The sequence below is a fragment of the Triticum dicoccoides genome, chromosome 7A (assembly GCF_002162155.2).
Source record: "Triticum dicoccoides isolate Atlit2015 ecotype Zavitan chromosome 7A, WEW_v2.0, whole genome shotgun sequence".
In the NCBI taxonomy this organism is placed as follows: domain Eukaryota; kingdom Viridiplantae; phylum Streptophyta; class Magnoliopsida; order Poales; family Poaceae; genus Triticum; species Triticum dicoccoides.
In genome coordinates, this window is record NC_041392.1 from 553,769,286 (window position 1) to 553,785,203 (window position 15,918).

Sequence of the window (15,918 nt, forward strand, 5' to 3'; positions counted from 1 at the left end):
CGATTTCAGGGGGTGAGGCCCGGCTGCTAATCCTAAGCCCATTAGTTCGCTGCACATCAGCCTGTACGACAAACCATGTAAAAATAGCCCGTAGTTCTAGCATTACCGCTCGAGGACAGCGAGAGCAGCAGCACCACCAGACCCCCGTGCGTCCCCCATGTCGACCGCCGCAGTCTCTCGGCACGGCCCACCCTCTCCGACTGGTCTTCGGCTAGCGCTCAGCACCAGCGCCCGGTTTGGTTTGGCACCAACACCTTCAAACTGCCCCCATACGTGGGGTACATTACATGTCATCCAACGTGCGATGCCTCATCGGTCCATGGAGGGATTGGAAGTCCTTTTTTTCACAAACCGGGGGGCTTTGCTGACATCCGGTCCGTTGACATGCACGCGCCCGACAACCCGGTTCCATCCAAAACCCTCTTTCGTGCGAAACGGTTGCCACACATTGATGCCGTCCGAGAGCGCATGCATCACATACATACTGGCCCAGAAGAGACGCGACCTCTCACTCGTGCATTGGAAAAGCGCGTCAGCCGAGAGTGCCACGTCTCGGTCTCTGTGCCTGTTCAATGCCAGAGCGACGTGAGTGGACGGGACAGATAAAAGTTACATGACCCACTTGGAAGCTGCCACGTCAGCAACTGTTGGCCCTATTTGTCAGAAACTTTGATCGATCAAACCCATGGAAAGATTATTACTCATGGATTATCGTCATAAAAAATGATCTTAGGCGACAGATTGGCATATGATCGGTTACAGTCTAGGCCATCATCGAAAATGGTCGCCATTGACAATTTTGAGTTCATCACCTAAGACAGGGTTTTGCGAGACAGAAAAAATGGTACCATCGAGATTTTATTTGCTGTGATGGCGCTTCAGTGACGGTGGACATGACGGCCAAAAAACATCACCTGGCCATTTTATGACGAAAAATGATTTTATGTAACACAAATGAAACAACACATGATATCTTGTTTTGTCGCGAGTAGCCGGCCCATGGCGCAAGGGCCAAATGCAATTGAGAAACTCCGTGAACTATACAGAGCTTCTTATCAAAACTCATAAACTTCTTTTTAAAATTTAAAAAGAACGATGAATATTTGTGAAAGCATTCAGGCCATTTTTCTAAGGCTTTGTGACTGATTCCTCAAACAATGTTTTTGCTTAATTAGAAATAAGCAGAAGGAAGAGCTTCAGACAAAACTCAACTCTCACCCATTTCCATAAACCGCATACTACAAATACTTACCTCATACATTACATGACATGAAATGTTTTGAGGATGAATGTAGCGTATTCCTTATTTGACGGCTACTGTGGGTATGAAACGATCAATCATAGGGTGAGATATCACCCTGCTGTCCCTAACTTTGGCTTCGAGGTGTTCCATTGGCTCCCTATCCATGAGATAGAACCTGAAGCAAGACGGCAAAAGTGACGAACATCTCTTGCACCACACATTGATTACTTTCATTACATATTCGTTCAGTGCATTATCCGTGTATGTCACTAATACATCGATGGTTTCATTCTCAATGGCACTTGCTTCGCCCACCGGAATATTGAGGTATAATCTGTTGGCCTTATTATTTCGACCAAGGTCCATAAAGAACGGAAGCAAATAGGTTGGGTCGTCGGCCATGGCAAGCTGCTCCAGCGGGTAGACATGGGGCGGTGAAACTTTCTTTTGTCCGCTCGGAGGATGTAGGAATTTAGTGAGGTCTTTGCATTGCAAGAAAAGGCTCTCCTTCTGGGGAAGGGGGCGTTGAGGGAGTCCTGAACTAAGGGGTCCTCGGGTGTCCGGACAATTTGATATGGGCTGGACTGGTGGGCGATGAAGATACAAGGCAGAAGACCTTTCCCCGTGTCCGGATGGGACTCTCCTTTGCGTGGATGGCAAGCTTAGCGTTCGGATGTATTATTTCCTTTCTCTGTAAACCGACTCTATACAACCCTAGACCCCTCCGGTGTCTATATAAACTGGAGGGTTTCATCCATAGAGGCTAAGAACAAATCACATAGGCTAGACATCTAGGGTTTAGTCATTACGATCTCGAGGTAGATCGACTCTTGTAACCCCTATACTCATCAAATACAATCAAGCAGGACATAGAGTTTTACCTTCATTAAGAAGGCCCGAACCTGGGTAAACATCGTGCCATCCTTGACTCCTGTTTCCTTCGATCCTCAGACGCACAGTTCAGGACCCCCCTACTCGAGATCAACCGGTTTTGACACCGACATTGGTGCTTTCATTGAGAGTTCCACCATGCCGTCAACGGAAGGATCGATGGCTCGTTCGATCATCAGCAATGATGCCATTTCCAGGGAGGTTTTCCTCCACGACCAGATTTTCGTGTTCGGTGGCTTTGTTTTGCGTGCCAACTCGATTGGTCACCTCGAACAGGTTGATAGCTACGCCCCAGGTCATCAGATCAGTCTCAGGAACCTAAATTATGTCGCTGATATCCGAGGAGACTTGATCTTCGAAGGATTCGCGGCCCCGACCACCGCTCTGGCCTTAGATCCGGAGCAAACCGCCAGGCCCGAAGATGGGAGTGTGGAGCCCATCGAACTCTCCACTGCAAACCACGCTATCGAAGATCCGGAGGCGATTGTTTCCACAGCGAACTCGGAATTAGACCGGGTTCCTCCTATCACTGAAAGGCCGGACTCGCCCCCGGACTCTAGCTCCATGGACTCTCGTTTCCCTGTCCAAACCTCGCTCTTAAACGAGGTGCTGGACTTAATGCGATCCCTCACCATCACAGAGGAATCACCTTCGAATTACGCCCAGCCCAGACTAGGGGCTGGAAGCAGGGAATTTTACGCCCCACCCACCACCCACTTCATAGCCACTGTCGAAGATTTAACCGACATGCTGAACTACGCCTCCGAAGACATCGACGGCATAGACGACGATGCCGGAGACGAACAAGGCCAAGACCTGCCATTTACCGAACGTTGGACGGCCACCTCCACATATGACGTATATATGGTGGACACACCCAAAGAAGATGACGCCGACGGCAGGAAGGATCCGGTTGAGGACAAACCCATTGAGGCACCTTCAAAGCGTCGACGTCAACGGCGCCGCTCAAAATCGCGTCGTGGCAAAGACAGTAATATCGGCACCGGAGATGATAACACTCCGGAGGGTGCCGAAGACCCTGAAGCCCCTGTCGAGCCCACATCCGAACAAGACGATGTGGAGGAGGGGCAAGTTAATCCCGACGATCCAGTCGGGAACGAGGACTCGGAAGATAGTAATTATCTACCGCTCTCCGAGGACGATGTGAGCCTCGGTGACGAAAACTTCATCGTGCCAGAGGAACCACTCGAGCAAGAGTGCTTTAAGCACCAGCTAATCGCCACTGCGAGAAGCCTAAAAAAGCAGCAGCAACGGCTCCAAGCCGAACAGGATACGCTCAACGACAGATGACTCAGGTCCTAGCTGCCGAAGAATATGGCCTTCAACGCCCAACAAAAACTTATCCGAAGCGCCGGCTACTGCCACAATTTGACGACAAGGTCGTCAAGCCAAACCCGTCGAAACATGACCATGCCGATAAACCAGATCGGCCACCACGTGGGCGAGACAAAGCAGCCACCCATGCCGAACACCAACCCGCACCACCTCGCCGTAAGGGCAGCGAGACAACGGTTCCATGATACACCTACGATCTATGACAATACCTAAATAATAGAGCAGGCCAAATAAGATCAATCTACGGATCTAAGGGGTGCACCCCAACGCGAGAAGATGAGCGCCAAGCTTGGCCTGACAGGCATAACCTCACCAGGGCCGAAAACCGCATACGGACTTCATCCGAATTGCGTCGTGACGTCGCCCGATACAGAGGCGTTGCACACCCCTTATGCTTCACTAATGAGGTAATGGAGCACTAGTTCCCAGAAGGGTTTAAACCCGTGAACATTGAATCATACGATGGAACGACATATCCCGCAGTATGGATCGGAGATTTTCTTCTCCGTATCCACATGGCTCGCGGTGACGATCTCCATGCCATCAAATACCTCCCCCTAAAACTCAAGGGACTAGCACAACACTGGTTAAATAGCCTCCCAGAGAACTCAATTGATAGCTGGGAAGACCTGGAGGACGCCTTTAGAGACAACTTCCAAGGTACTTACGTCCGGCCTCCGGACGCCGATGACCTTAGTCACATAGTCCAGCAACCCGGAGAATCATCCCGGAAACTCTCGACCAGGTTCTTAACTAAAAAGAACCAAATTGTCGATTGTCCGGACGCTGAAGCCCTCGTGGCCTTTAAACACAGCATCCATGACGAGTGGCTTGCCCGACACCTCGGCCAAGAAAAACAAAGTCCATGGAAGCCCTCACCGCACTTATGACCCGCTTTTGCATGGGAGAAGATAGCTAGCTAGCTCGCAGAAGCAACAGCACCAGCGACCCCGGCACCTCCGAAGCCAGAGATGGCAACGGCAGGCCATGATGCAACAAACACAAGCATCAAAGCAACAATGACGATACCGAAGACACTGCGGTCAACGCCGGATTCAGTGGCTCTAAACCCGGCCAGCGGAAGAAGCCATTCAAAGGAAATAAGGATGGTCCATCTAGTTTGGACTGAATACTAGATCGACCTTGCCAGATCCATGGCACCCCGGACAAGCCTGCCAATCATACCAACAGAAAATGTTGGGTCTTTAAACAAACTGGTAAGATAAACACCGAACATAAGGGGAAAGGGCCGCCCAGCGAGGATGATGATAAGCCTCGCCCGACGAACACAGGTGGGCAAAAGAAATTCCCCCCCGAAGTAAAAACAGTAAACATGATCTACATCACTCATATCCCTAAGCGGGAGCACAAGCGCGCACTAAGGGACGTTTATGCCATAGAGCCAGTCGCCCCAAAATTCAACCCATGGTCGGCTTGCCCGATCACTTTTGACCGCAGAGACCACCCAACTAGTATCCATCATGGAGGTTCGGCAGCATTGGTCCTCGACCCAATCATCGACGGATTCCACCTCACGCGAGTCCTTATGGATGGCAGCATCAGTCTCAACCTGCTTTGTCAGGACACTGTCCGTAAAATGGGCATTGATCCGTCAAGAGTCAAGCCCACTAAAAACTACCTTTAAAGAAGTAATACCTGGCGTAGAGGCCTGCTGCACAGGGTCCATAACGCTGGAGGTAGTCTTCGGCTCACCGGATAATTTCCAAAGCGAAGACTTGATCTTCGACATCGTCCCTTTCCGCAGTGGCTATAACGCACTGCTCGGACGAACCACGTTCGCCTGCTTCAATGCAGTCCCGCACTATGCTTATCTAAAGCTCAAGATGCTCGGACCACGCGGCATCATAACAGTCAATGGAGACATGGATCACTCCCTCTGTACTGAGGAGTATACTGCGGCCCTCGTAACTGAAGCACAGGGTGGCCTTATCACACCAAATACTACATCAGCAGTCAAGCCCCCAGACACTGCCAAACGAGTCCGGTCTACCCTGCAGAAGGATAGTCCGGCTCGTCCAGAGCTGGATTAGCAATTCGGCCTCCATGAAAACCCTAACCTGATTGCGGCATGCGTACTGCGCGTACATAATTACGCACTAAAGGTACCATGGGCGAGGACGGAGGCACACTGAAAACAAAGTCCACAATACGGCTCGACCCTATCCGGACCCTCATATTCTTATTTTTCCTTATTTCTATTTTTCAGGTTCTTTACAACCCACATCACTTTATGATGGTACCGAGGGCCCTTTTCCAGGCCCCTTATGTATCCTCGATCGAGTGATCCTCTCAAAGGATCCTACACCAAGGCGAAAAACGGCGAAGACATGCGGCAGAGTATTCAAAGGATCTTCAAGACCACCTTTTCCTTTTTAGGACTTGTATAGAGCTTTCCCTTGAATTCTCGGCATGTAAAATAGCCTTGATAATTATGGCATTCTCTGTAAAGAGCACGTTTGACGTATCAATCAGAACATAGCGGAAACAGTTTCGTCCTACCTTCTTCGGTATTGGCCTATTCCATAATCTATATTCCGTCTTCACGACTGATTGACATATACACATTGGAATTAATTGCCAGGGGCTTTATTCAGCCACAAATATTCAAAAACAGAAAGTCTGAACACTTTCATAGTACACTTCGGCGTCCCGAATACCGCATTATATGCATCGGCTCCGAATCATGTCTTTGGTCAATAGTTGGGTTGCCCGGCTCATGTGGTTACCACCTTACGTTCCGCTCGTTCGGCTAAGGTAGTAAAGGGAGAACAACTGCGATTGTGTTTCGGGCTCATTGGGTCAAATACCTCAGTAGAGAAAGCCGAAAATTGACTGTCATGATACGGCGAGAGTTGGTCAGCGGTTCGGTGACTTATTAAAATCTTTTCATGATTTTTCTTTCCGTATTACACGAAGGACTGGCCTTCACCCGACCAGGCGTCTAAAGCACCCAAGTTTGGATAGCCGAACAACACCAGGGGTTAAGCCTATAATCCCATTGTCAAACTCATATGGCTAAGTGAGAGTAGTAAATCCGCATAGTCTGATTGCCTAGTTCGCTACACGATCACCTCCTTTACGGACCAACACGTTGGGACAAGAGTGATCGCGTGCGATTCCGAACATCCCCGTAGTATCTACGTGGGGGCTGAAGCCGACGACTGACAAACTTTCAAATATAACAAACGGCCGCACAGGAGGAAAATAATTTGAGATAAACAAGCACAAGTATATTACAAAAATCCTCGCTTCATAATACAAAGTTTGGGTGGCTCAGATACATTCATTTCAAACATAATGTCCTTCAAGCATTGACCCCCTGTCAAACGGGCACCCTCCAGGACGTCCTCGAAGTATTGCTCTGGCTTGCGGTAGTCCTTGCCTTCAGGTGGACCCTCGATGGCCACAACGGCGGCCTTCATCTTCGCCCAATGCATCTTGACACAGGCAAAGGCCATCCACGCGCCCACTATGCACGTTGAGCGCTTCACAGCCTCCACTCGGGGCAAGGCATCGCCGAGCCGCTTGGCCAGACCGAAGTAACTGCTAGGAATGGGTCCGGCTGGCCAAGCTGGAGTATAAGGTCCTTCTTGGCCAAACCGGACATCCTCCTGCATCATTTGGTTGTTTAGCAGCGCTGGCCGCTCTGGCGCCAGGTATTGCGACCAGAAGAGCTTCTCTGTTGTGTTCCCTTCTTGGGCCCGGAAATACTCTATGGCTTCGACCGCACTCCTTGGGAGATCAGCAAAGGCGTCTGGAGAACTCCATAGTCGATTAAGTAAGGCATATCTCCAACCGCCAAAAATACTCTATAAAAGAAAGGGCTTACTAGTCGCTATTTGTCCATCTTGCTTGATCTCCTCGCGAGCCACACGGGGCTTGGTCCGTGCCTCCTTGGCCTCTTGAAGAGCCTTGGTGAGATCGTCCGCCTATGCCTTATTTTTCTCCTCTAGAGTCTTTCACTTGTTGGCGGCATCTTGGAGATCCTGCTCCACTTCTTTCACCCGCTCCTCATACTTGTGGCGGGTAACCTGCTCGGCCTCTAAAGTCGCAGCCACTTTGTCAGCGGCCGCTTGGCTCGCTGCTACCTCTTGAGCATGCGTTGGTTTTCCCTTGAAGAGGAAAGGGTGATGCAGCAAAGTAGAGTAAGTATTTCCCTCAGTTTTGAGAACCAATGTATCAATCCAGTAGGAGGTAACACGCAAGTCGCCTAGTACCTGCACAAACAAACAAGAACCTCGCAACCAATGCGATAAAGGGGTTGTCAATCCCTTCATGGTCACTTATGAAAGTGAAATCTGATAGAGATAATAAGATAAATATTTTTGGTATTTTTGTTATATAGATTGGAAAGTAAAGATTGCAAAATAAACTACTATAGAAATAGCAAATTGATAGGAAAATAATATGATGGAAGATAGACCCGGGGGCCATAGGTTTCACTAGTGGATTCTCTCAAGATAGCAAATTCTACGGTGGGTGAACAAATTACTGTCGAGCAATTGATAGAAAAGCGAATAGTTATGAGAATATCTAGGCATGATCATGTATATAGGCATCACGTCTGCGACAAGTACACCGAAACGATTCTGCATCTACTACTATTACTCCACACATCGATCGCTATCCAGCATGCATCTAGAGTATTAAGTTCATAAGAACAGAGTAACACATTAGGCAAGATGACATGATGCCATACGAGTTGAAGTTATGTTCGGAAATAAGAAAACTTACTGGAGTGGCCGAATGAGCGCAGTCGAGGCTGATGTCTTCGGTCGTCTCCGGCCAAGACTTCTGGGCCTTGAGAAGCAGCTTTCAGATCTCTTTGTGTGTCATGCCGAAGAATCGCTGCAAGATCCGAGGTCCAGCAGGATTGAACTCCCACATGTGGAGAGGCGACTCTGGCAGGGGAGAATCCGGCGTTAAAAGCATCGCTTGGATCACATCAGCAAGGCTGGTGTTCTTCTCCATCATATTTTTGATGTGCTTCTGTCGCGTCATCACCTCATCGGCCGACGCCCAATCTAGGACCTTGTTAACCCACGAGGCGAGCCGCATTGGGGGTCCGGACCTAAAATCAGGAGCGGCCACCCAGTTGGCACCGCGGGGTTCGGTGATGTAGAACCACTCTTGCTGCCATATCTTGACTGTCTCCACGAAGGCCCCTTTTGGCCAGGTGACGTTGCGAAGCTTGCTCACCATGGCGGCTCCGCAGTCTGCGATCTCCCCATCAACCACCTCCGGCTTCACGTTGAAGACCTTAAGCCATAGGCCGAAGTGGGGGAGAATGCGGAGGAGTGCCTCGCACACGACGATGAACGCCGAAATGTGGATAAAGGAATTTGGGGCTAGATCATGGAAATCTAGCCCGTAGTAGAACATGAGGCCGCAGATGAAGGGGTGGAGAGGAAACCCTATTCCGTGGAGGAAGTGGGGGATGAACACCACCCTCTCATTGGGCTCCGGAGTGGGGATGATCTATTTTTTGGCAGGGAGCCGGTGCGCGATGTTCGCGGCCAAGTACTCTGCTTCTCAGAGTTCCTTGATGTTCCTCTCCGTGACGGAGGAAGCCATCCACTTGCCCTATGAGCCGGCTCCGACCATGGTTGGAGGGGTCGGGCGGTGGAAAGGGCTGAGAACTTGGGCGCTGGAGCTCGAGGACGGGAAGGCTGAGGAAGGAAGAAGGCGTGGGGTAAAGAATGGATTTTATCTGCTTATATAGGCAGTGAATATCAAGCGCGCCCCACTAGCCTTAAAACTCGCCTATTCCCAAGGGGTCGTGCACTAAAAAAATACACTTCCGTGATGATACGTGTTTGTCGCAGTAGGTCACGTTTTCTGTCATGCATGTACATCCATGACGATTTTATGACAGAATCAAGATAGACATACATGTGTTGTCGTAGAAGTGTTCCATGACATTACCAAAATTATCATCACGGGAGTGTCCACTTCCATGACGATAAATCATGCGCCATAGAAGTACTTTCATCAAGGGTGACCGACACATGGCATCCACCGTAACTGGTCGCCGTTAAGCTATCAGGTCCGGTTTTGGATCCGATAACCCATTAACAGCCCGGACCATTGAGGATTTTCCATTTGTAAAATTGTCATTGGCCGGAGGAAACACGTGTTGGCTCACTGTTGGGACAGATGTCATCCATTCATTGGACAGGAGGCGCCTATGACACGTCGACACGTGGCACAGCCCAACAGAGGCCCATTCCCATGAAAAGGCCAGCCCATTTGACTTGGTCAAAAGGTAACGGGCCGGCCCACGGAAAGCCTATTAACGACTCGTTCGTATATAGCCCATTTACGACCCGCTAACTCACGACACGGTATGGCCTATCGGAATTAAGCCAATTGCTTCATCTGGGTCGTCCAATATGATTCTAGCCCGTTGTAACTTCTGGCCCATGTATGGCCCATGATGTCTTTCGGCCCATACGAGGCCATTTGTAACTCTTGGCCCATTAACGGCCCGTAGTGAATCTGGCCCACAATGAACAGTGTACCGCTTTATACCCATTAATGACCCATTATTCCATTAGGCCGTTTCCAACCCGTGTTATCTTTCGGCCTTCTCAGGCCCATTTATTCTTGGGCTTATTTCCAGCATTCGGTTACTTACGGCTCGTTACTGGCCTTTTCTGCTTGTGGGTCAAACTCAGCCCGTGGTTACAATCGTCCCATTAATCCGTTGGGTCGTTTTCATAGTGTCATCAAATACGATCGATTAACGACGGCCCGTTATGGTCGGCCCATGAACAGAAGATTCCAAATCTAGCCCGTTTACGTCATAATGCGGTATGTTATTGGCCCATGTTTGGCCGATCGATCATATGGCTCGTAGAAGGCCCATTGATGCTACGTCCCGTAGAAGGCTCATTGTTTATACGGCCCTTAGAAGGCCCAATGTTTCTACGGCCCGTAGGAGGCCCATGGTAACTACAGTAAATATGTAGACCATGGTTATTGTGGCCTAGTTTAAAAATAGGTTATTGCGGCCACTAGCAAACCGCGGAAAAAGAACTGCACTGACTACAAGCAAACAAATACACAAGACAACAAGGAAATAAATAAGCAAGCAACTTATGCTAGGCTATCACGGCTATTACACATATTGCATCCACTTGGCATCAAAGTTCGACACCAGTGCAAATATAGGGAACAAAGCCGCATATCATATACACTAGTTGTCAAAGTTGGCGACCAGTGCAAATAAATGCCGCAGCAAAACAAGTCCAGAACTGAAACCACTTCAAAAGAGCTCAAGAAACAATATCCTGGGTACCCATAATGCTGGCAAGATGCTTAGCAAGATTATTAACTTTCTCTTGATTGGCGCTTAAATCCTCCAACGCTTGCTGTTGCACCAGAAAGTATGCATCTGCATTCTGCAGGGACTTCCTTAGTCCTTCAGCTTCCTGTCACAGTGATACGTCTCCAACGTATCTATAATTTTTGATTGTTCCATGTTGTTATATTATCAATCTTGGATGTTTTCTAATCATTTTATAGTCATTTTATATCATTTTTGGTACTAACCTATTGACATAGTGCCAAGTGCCAGTTCTTGTTTTTCCGTGTTTTTTACATCGCAGAAAATCAATATCAGACGGAGTCCAAATGCCGCAAAACATTACGGAGATTTTTTATGGACCAGAAGGAACATGTTGGGCCCTGGTTGCACCTGGGGGGAGTCCCAAGGAGGGGACAACCCACCAGGGCACGCTAGGTGGCCCAGGCGCACCCTGGTGGGTTGTGCCCACCTCTGGTGCCCCCCGGACCGCCTCTTTGCTCTATAAATACCCCAAAAATCCCAGAACCCTAGGGGAGTCGATGAAATATTCATCCAGCCGCCGAAGAGTCGAGAACCACCAGATCTAATCTAGACACCATCTCGGATGGGGTTCACCATCTCCATTGCTGCCTCTCCGATGATGCGTGAGTAGTTCTTTGTAGACCTTCGGGTCCGTAGTTAGTAGCTAGATGGCTTCATCTCTCTCTCTCTTGATTCTCAATACAATGGTCTCTTGGAGGTCCATATGATGTAACTCTTTTGCAGTGTGTTTGTTGGGATCGATGAACTTTGAGTTTATGATCAGATCTATCTTTTTATATCCATGAAAGTTATTTGAGTTTCTTTGATCTCTTATATGCATGATTGCTTATAGCCTCGTATTTCTTCTCCGATATTTGGGTTTTGTTTGGCCAACTTGATCTATTTATCTTGCAATGGGAAGAGGTGCTTTGCAATGGGTTCGATCTTACGGTGCTTGATCCTAGTGACAGAAAGGGAAACGACACGTATGCATCATTGCTATTGAGGATAAAACGATGGGGTCTATCTCTACATAGATAGATCTTGTCTACATCATGTCATCGTTCTTACTGCATTACTCCGTTTCTCCATGAACTTAATACACTAGATGCATCTTGGATAGCGGTCGATGTGTGGAGTAATAATAGTAGATGCAGGCAAGAGTCGGTCTACTAATCTTGGACGTGATGCTTATATAATGATCATTGCCTAGATATCGTCATAATTATTTGAGGTTCTATCAATTTCCCAACAGTAATTTGTTTACCCACTGTTTGCTATTTTTCTCGAGAGAAGCCACTAGTGAAACCTACGGCCCCGGTCTTCTTTCTCATATATTTGCCTTTGCGGTATACTTTTATTTGCTTTTATTTTCAGATCTACTAAACCAAAAACCCAAAAATACTTTGCTGCAATTTTCCCTTATTTATTTTATTTGGCGTTCGATCTATCAATCTACTACAAATTTATCTCACGCCTGTTTGCCTATCTTGAGGCACCGTACCCCGAAAGGGATTGACAACCCCTTTAACACATTGGGTTGCAAGGATTTGTTATCTGTGTGCAACGGCTGTTTACGTTGTGTTGTTTGGTTCTCCTACTGGTTCGATAACCTTGGTTTCATATTCGAGGGAAATACCTACCGCCGATGTGCTGCATCATCCCTTCCTCTTTGGGGAAATACCGACGTAGCTTTAAGCGACATCAAAAGGAATTTCTGGCGCCGTTGCCGGGGAGGATCTTTAACATATACTAGGTTCCTAATCACAAATCTCATCTCCTCGAAATTTACATTATTTTCCATTTGCCTCTTGTTTTCCTCTCCCCCACTTCACAAAAAATTGTCGTTTTATTCGCCCCTCTTTTCGTTCGTCATTTTCTTGTCGGATCTGTTTTTGTGTGCAATTTTATTTGCCGTTATTATCATTATGGATATCTCTTCCTCTATTGCTTGCACTCCTGAGAACGAGGTTCTCAACTTTAAACAAAGGGGAGGAGAAAATTTAAAATATGCTTGGTATAAGATTTGCAATGCTCATAATAGATCTACACATAAGCAATCCACCGTTGTTCTTCTTCGTTGTTTTTATGTTGGCATCACCACTTGGTATAGATTCGTCCTTGATATGATTACTGGTGGAAATTTCTTGACGTGTCCTTCTCTTGATGCCTTTAATGTTATGGGAAATTTAGTGGGCTCACCACCACTTACGATTAATGAAACAACTTTGACTCTTAAGCATGTTATGGAAAGACTAGATGCTACTGAAAAGAAAATGCTCATCGAAGATCATATGGAAATTATAGATAAAAAGATTCATAATTATTCTACCAATATTGGGTCAAAAGTGGGAGATATTCTTAAGTTGTTAAAACAAAAGGGTACCTTAATCCATGAAAGAATAGAAGAAAGTCTGTCTCGGATTGATAAATTAGAAGAAATCTTTAGTAATCTAAGCATGACTTTTACTTCCGCTAAAACTATCAAGAAAACTCCCGTAAGGAGGGATAGATCCAAGAACAAGGGTGCAACTTCTAGTAATAGTAATAATGGAGATATTAATATGATTAGTGTTCACCTGGATTTTGTTGAAGAGATAAGAGATCCTTTTTGCAAGAATGAGATATTTGAATTTATTCCTAGAAGTGTTGTTATTGAAAATCTTTATGCTAAATCTTTGAAGGATTCTAAGTGTTTGATTGAAGAGTTGGACAAGGATGACGAAACTTAGATCCTTGCTTTATGCCTAGCTAAGGGCATAAAACTATAGCGCTTGTTGGGAGGCAATCCAACGAATAAATTTTCTTTTTTTGCTTTTTGCTTCCTGTTTTGGTGTGTTAGCACAATTATGCTACTGTTATGATTGTCTTTTTTATGTTTTAATTAGTGTTTGTGCCAAGTAAATCCTTTAGGATCTTCTTGGGTGATAGTTGTTTGATCTTGCTGAAAAAACATAAACTTATATGCTCACAAAATAAATTTTCATTTTTTACCAGAGAGCGATAAATACCCATTCCACTTGCAGTAGATCTATTTACAAACTCAGGTCGTGCTAATTGTTCAGAATTTTTGGAGTTATAGAAGTATTCGAAATAGTCAGATTGCTACAGACTGTTCAGTTTTGACAGATTCTGTTTTCTTTGTGTTGTGTGCTTATTTGATGGTTCTACGGTTTTCTTTGATGAGTTTTTGCCATAGAAAAGTTGGAATACAATAGATATAATACAAAAACAAAATATGAATTGGTTTGATACAATACTTATATTAGTGATTTATTATTCTTATACTAACGGATCTCACGAAGGTTTTGTTGAGTTTTGTGTGATTGAAGTTTGCAAGTTTTGGGTTATCTTACGATGGATGAAGGAAGGTTGGAAGAGCCTAAGCTTGGGGATGCCCTGGCATCCCAAGCTTTTATCCAAAAATGAGCAACCAACTAAGCATGGGGATTCCCCCGAGTGGCATCCCCGCTTTCTTCCAATGATCATCGGTACTTTACTTGAAACTATATTTTTATTCGTCACATGATATGTGTTTTGCTTGGAGTGTCTTGTATGATATGAGTCTTTGCTTGTTTTATTTTGTGTTTTAAGTTATCAATCCTTGCTGGACACACCTATTTGAGAGAGCGAAAATTATGTCATGACTTGTTAGAATTGCTCTCTATGCTTCACTTAAATTTTTATGAGCAATGGACCTGCTCTAGTGCTTCACTTATATCTTTTTGAGCATGGTGTGCTTTAGTATTTTTTAAGAAATGCTCTCTTGCTTCAGTTAGATTTATTTGAGAGTTAGTAAAATTTTCAAGAAATTCTCTCTTGCTTCACTTAAATTAATTTGAGAGAAAGGGAAATATATTATATGCTCATGATCTTCACTTATATTTGTTGGAGCTTGTCAAAAGCAATACATGAAAATTAGTCCCAAAGTGATAGATATCTAAAAAGGATATAATAAAACTTTCATGAAAATTATTGGACAGAATAAACTTGATTCTTAGTAATAGTTGTGAGATATGATGATGTGATATGTGAGTCATCTTGATGAGTAATTATGCTTTAGTACGAATATTGGTGTTAAGGTTTGTGATTCCCTATGCAAGTACGAAAGTCAATAGTCATGCAATGAAATTATACCCTACTTATCATGCATTATTCGGTGTTATTTATGCTTAATGCCTGCTTATGAGATTATTCATTTCTTAGTTGGTCGCTTCCTAATCTTTTGCTAGCCTTCATTTTGCACTAAGTATGATCACAACTTGTGCATCCAAAAAACCTTTAACCCAGTTTTGCCACATGAGTCCACTATATCTACCTATATGCGGTATTCTTTTGCCATTCTAAGCAAATTTGCATGTGCCTGTGACGCCCGGATAGTTAAGCTACAGTGAGCCTCCGCTAATGATGCCACGTCACCTCGGATTACTGTTTATAGACTCGCGCCAGTTCGAAACCTAGTTCAAACTTTAAAAATTAAGCAAACAATAAAAGTTTTCAAATCTTAAAACTAAAATGTTCGGAGTGAACCAAATATTACATAGGTAATTATGATGGAGAAACCATACCTTTATAAGATATTTAAATACTGTAAGATAATTGAAACAGTAGTGAAAACTATTATTTATATACTTTTAAATATTAATTAATTGCGAAACTAATTTAGCTTGGGTAGCAAGCTAATGTGGCAGTGGCATATGTGTTAACAGCAAATTAGGCGCCATTATAGTATTTTACTAAAACAAAAATAAATGGAAACTAAAAGAAAACACAAAAGAAAATAAAGAAAAAAGGAAAATAAATAAAAGAAAGAAACTAACAAAACAAAAAAAGAGGGAACCCCCTCCCACGTCCCACTGGCCCAGATGGCCTCGGTGCCAAACAGGCCTGCCTAGCCAGCGCCTACCTCACCCCCTGGGGCGACCGAACCCTAGCGGTTCCTCCCCACTCGCCCCCCCCACGCGCTTTCTCCCTCCCCTCCCGATCCAATCGGGATCGGGCCGACGCCGTACGCCGCCGCCTGGTGCCGCCCCGACCCCGCCCCGCCTCTCCATCGCCGGGCGCCTCCCCTTCCCCC

The 15,918-nt window shown here is 45.9% G+C and overlaps 1 pseudogene; it reads right to left on the minus strand.

The window, feature by feature from the left end:
• Positions 1-6,933, minus strand: part of LOC119333617 — a 14,371-nt pseudogene extending 7,438 nt beyond the window's left edge.
• Between the last annotated feature and the right edge of the window lie 8,985 nt (positions 6,934-15,918).